The sequence below is a fragment of the Triticum dicoccoides genome, chromosome 1B, assembly GCF_002162155.2.
Source record: "Triticum dicoccoides isolate Atlit2015 ecotype Zavitan chromosome 1B, WEW_v2.0, whole genome shotgun sequence".
Taxonomy (NCBI): Eukaryota; Viridiplantae; Streptophyta; class Magnoliopsida; order Poales; family Poaceae; genus Triticum; species Triticum dicoccoides.
In genome coordinates this window covers 341,626,086-341,631,366 of record NC_041381.1, presented here as the reverse complement: position 1 = coordinate 341,631,366, position 5,281 = coordinate 341,626,086, and positions in this window count along the sequence as shown.

Sequence of the window (5,281 nt, the reverse complement as noted above, 5' to 3'; positions counted from 1 at the left end):
TTTCCATAGGCGGCATGTATGTGAATTATGGCATGCCAACCTATTTAATAAACACATTATATAGTTATATCATGTCATCTTGTTTACATAGTCATCATATTTTGAACTATGTCTTCCCATCATTTTTAGTTAGCCATCATATATGTGAAATTGTGTTATGCTATCCTGTTTAGTTAGCCATCATATATGTGGTGTCATGCTATCATCTTTGGTTAGACAACATAAATGTGAATTATTTGATGTCCTCTTTTATTCCCCACTATCCATTGCACATGTTTATCATACATTGTCTGTACATTCAATTACTTTTCTTGTTTATCATCCATTTGAATTGGAGAGGGTGATGGCATTATCTAAGGGAGTAACAACATTGTCTTCAGAAAAGATAGTGCTACCAGTTGATGCAGATAGAACCACAGTTATACTTGCCCAAGAACCAGCCCTGCCACACATAACCCAGACTCTCGCAGATTGTACCCCTACCCAGTTGGACAGAGAACCAGCTACACCCCTTCTAATCCCAACCCCAGCAGATAGTAACCCAGTTCCAGTTGACACAACACCGACTCCACCAAAGAGCACCCAAACACGAGCAGTTAGTAAGGGAACTGCAGTGCCCAAAGCATGAGGACCACCACTCCGAATCCCAACTCAACGCTTAAAGCAGAAGAAGAATTGTTCTCAGGTCAGGTTCTGTAGCTATGGTTCATGCTCCTTTGCTCTTGCATCACTGTATTTACTCCTACCAACTATTTTCAAATTTGAAGGATGGAAATGAAACTCCAATGGCGCAACAGTATGTTTTAAACCTGTTTCTTTAACTGGGTTGTTGTTGTAACTTTCTCTAGCTTGATTTCAGTTTCAATTGAATAAAGAGTTATGTTCTCATGGCATGCACATTACAAGTGTTGTTATTGCTCTGCAGTTTCCCACACTTATATTCTATCTATTCTGCTTTGTCTTGAACAACTATTATTTGAACTGTGTCTCTATCTTGATTTGGCAACAAAAACTAGAATGATATAGACCATAAAGTGACCACGGTACATAGATATATGTCTGTTTCATGTTGTTATCCTGTCCACTTTTACTACTGAACAGATTTACCAAAATGAGCTTCATATACAACATGGTAAACCTGTGATGTGTTTGCTTGTTTCTCTTTTAGAATGCAGACAAAATATCGGAGAACAGTACCCCATTATGCAATGGTAAAGGAAGTAATGCAGATAAGGTTCAAGATAGTGAGACATCCCTGTTGTTCTCCAAGAAAGTTGATAAAAACTATGTTGACGACAGTGAGACTACCCAAAAGTCATGTCTTGATGTAGTGTTCAAGTTACTGGCCACTACTGCCGGCACAAGTTCTTCGAACTCGCTGCCTGAATCAGTTCATCTTCTTGAGTCTCAACTTCAAGTTGAAAGACATCGATCAGATGTGCTGCGACAGGAAGCTGAAGGACTGAGGAAGTCCCTACAGAATTCGGATGCATACTTTCTGGTGCAACAGCAAGCGCTGGAGGATTTAAGCGCCAAACAAGAGAAAGTTAATAAGCTTGCTAAGCATCTTTCCAGCATTATGGGTACCCAGGATATTGTTTCTTGAGCTCTTCTAAAGTGGTTTCAGTTCTGGACTTGTTTTGCTGCGGCATTTATTAGCACTGGTCGCCAACTTTGACAACCAGTGTATATGATGTGCTGCTTTGTTCCCTATATTTGCACTGGTGGTGAACTTTGATGCCCAGTGGATGTAATATGTGTAATAGCCGTGATAGCCTATCGTAAGTTGCTTGCTTATTTATTTCCTTGTTATCTTGTTTATTTGTTTGCTTGTAGTCAGTGCAGTTCTTTTTCCGCGGTTTGCTAGTGGCCGCAATTTACCTATTTTTTAAAACTAGGCCACAATAACCATGGGCTACATATTTACTGTAGTTACCATGGGCCTTCTATGGGCCGTAGAAACAATGGGCCTTCTAAGGGCTGTATAAACAATGGGCATTCTACGGGCCATAGCATCAATGGGCCTTCTACGGGCCATATGATCGACCGACCAAACATGGGCTGATAACAGACTGCATTATGGGCCGTAAACGGGCTAGATTTGGGATCGTCCGTTCATGGGGCGACCGTAACGGGTCGTCGTTAATAGGCCGTATTTGATGATGCTATGAAAGCGGCCCAACGGATTAACAGGCCGCAAACGGGCCGATTGTAACCACGGGCTGAATTTGGCCCACAAGCAAAAAAGGCTAGTAACGGGTCGTAAGTAACTGAATGCTGGAAATGAGCCCAAGAATAAATGGGCCTTGAGAAGGTCGAAAGATAACACGGGTTGGAAACAGCCCAATAGAATAATGGGTCGTTAATGGGTATAAAGCGGTACACTGTTCATTGCGGGCCAGATTCACCATAGGCCGTTAATGGGCCAAGAGCCACAAATGGCCTCGTATGGGCCGAAAGACATCATGGGCTATACATGGGCCGGAAGTTACAATGGGATGGAATCATATTGGACGGCCCAGATGAAGCTACTGGGCTTAATTTCGATATGCCATAACGGGTCGTGAGTTAGCGGGCCGTAAATGGGCTATATACGAACATGAAGTTAACAGGCTTTCCGTGGGCCGGCCCGTTACCTTTTGACCAAGTCAAATGGGCCGACCTTTTCACCGGAATGGGCCTCTGTTGGGCCGTGGCACGTGTCGACGTATCATAGGCGCCTCCTGTCCAATGAATGGATGACATCTGTCCCAACGGTGAGCCAACACGTGTTTCCTCCGGCCAATGAGAATTTTACATGTGGAAAATACTTATTGGTCCGAGCTATTAACGGGTTATCAGATCCAAAACCGGACTCGATAGCATAACGATGACCCGTTACGGTGGATGCCACATGCCGGTCACCCTTGACGAAAGCACTTCCATGACGCAGCATTTATCGTCATGGAAGTGGACACTTCCGTGATGATAATTTTGGTGATGTCATGGAACACTTCTATGACAACACAGGTATGACTATCTTGATTCTGTCATAAAATCGTCATGGATGTACATGCATGACAGAAAACGTGACCTACCGTGAAAAACACATATCATCACGGAAGTGTATTTTTTTAGTGTTAGTTAGTTTCACTTGGAGTTGATCATGAGACTCCTTGAGAGAAGCATGAGCACCCTTCAAGACCTTGTGAGCCTTGTCAAGTGTATCAAACTCTTCCTTGAGTCTATCATGGCCAACCCCAAGTGCAACTTTCTTGGATTTAAGCACACGAGTAATAACAATAGCGTGATCAATATCTTTTTGTAATTTAGCATGATCAACATTGTGTGACTCCTCAAGAGCCAAACGAAGATCTCGCTCTTCCTCTAGAGCAATGGAAAGATCCACAATCTCATCGACATAGTCACGACTATGACCCTCCAACTTGGAGATAGTATCCTCATGCGACTCAATGATATCATTGGCCTCACCAAGTTGTTCCAAGAGAGCAACAAAGTGCTTCTTGGACTCACCCTTGAGCCTTCTCACAAACTTAGTGAACTCATTCTCATCAATTTTCTCCACCTCACTATCATCAATACAATCTAACAATGAAGGAGTAGTAATGATGGTGGTTTTGATGTTAGGAGTTACCTTGTTGATAGCTTTGGCCATGAGACACTTGGCACAATGGTGTTTTCGTTGGGGGCGCCGAAGAGAGACACCTTAGAAGGGGAAGATGTAGCAATGGCAATGGTTGTCATTGCCATTCCTTCTCCACTTGTACCTTCATCATCATCATCGGAGGGGTACTCTTCATGTGCTACCAAGCCCTTTGGAGGAGGCTTCTTGGTGAAGTTGTTCTTGCTAGGGAAAGTCTTGGCTTTGTCTTTGTGAATGAGTTTGCCACCGTTGTCTTCCCTCTTCTCGTACGGGCAATCCACCACAAAGTGACTCACGTTGCCACAATTGTAGCAAGTCCTTACTCGTTGCTTGTTCTTCAACCCACTTGAGTTGTTCTTGGTGAAGTTGGGCCTTGAGTTCCTCTTGTTGCTCCAAAATTGCCTTGACGCAAGAGCCATGTGCTCATGGTAGGCATATTTGGTGTCCTCTCGAAATAGGCTCACACCCCGCTTTATAAATAAAGCAACAACCAAAGTACACGGCCGGACGATACAAAGTGGAGAGGTGGCCCTCTTACAAAGAAGATCCTAGGATCTCGGTACTATGCAGAGACTACGCTACCAGAGAAGAACGAGGGGAGGTCAGAGTACAATGCCACAACACGCCCTAGCACACCTAGGCTCCACGAAAATGCCCTCGGGAGGGGAAACAACGCAGAGTGTCACCGCACCCAAGTCCAAAATGGACAAGGTGTAAGGGCATGTTTATCCCTGAGGTGTTTTGGTGATTGATGACAATGCTTTTGCAGACTAATCGTGTGCCTTGAGTCTCTCAGATACTTCATCACTGGGCACGAGACGATTCGGTGCCCCTCGGAGACTATTGAAGTCGGCGTCGTCCTACGTTTCTCTTTGGTGGATTTGAGTCGTAGGAGAGCCGTACTATTAAGAGGGGGTCCGCGTCGGAAAGGTTTGGTTGAAATCAACACGTACACTTGTCTCCCCTTTCCCTGCACTTTGGAGCTGCCCTTCGTTATCTTGGTTGTGCGGAAACCTGGCGACTACTGCTGTACTTGCGGTAGTACCGCAGGTACAAGCGGTAGTACCGCTGGGTGTCACGGTAGTACCGCTCCTCCGGAGCGGTAGTACCGCGGCACCCAGGCCTTGTGCCGCTCCGGTGCGGTAGTAGGGGCGGATGTAATTTTTTACATCTGTGCCCATCACGGTAGTACCGCTCGTCCAGCGCGGTAGTACCGCGGGGGCCCATGGTAGTACCGCTCCCTGGGAGTCGTAGTACCGTGGCCCTCCTACCTAGTACCGCTGAGCCACGGTAGTAGGCGCGGATGTAATTTTTTACATCCGCGCCCGCCACGGCAGTACCGCGCCTTGCGAGCGGTAGTACCGCATCGGGTTTTTGCACCACCCCAGTTTTAGCGGAAGTAGGCACGGATGTAATTTATTTCATCCGCACCCTTCCCAGGCCGTGACTCTCCTGCCTTGCGGTAGTACCGCAAGGGGGAGCGGTAGTACCGCGCCAGCGGTAGTACTGCCCCTTAGTCAGGCCAGTTCCGGCATGTGCTGCTGCCGCGGTAGTACCGTGGTCGTCCACGGTAGTACTGCGCAGCCTCACGGTAGTACCGCGCCCCTGGAGCGGTAGTACCGTGTGTCGCGGGCTGAA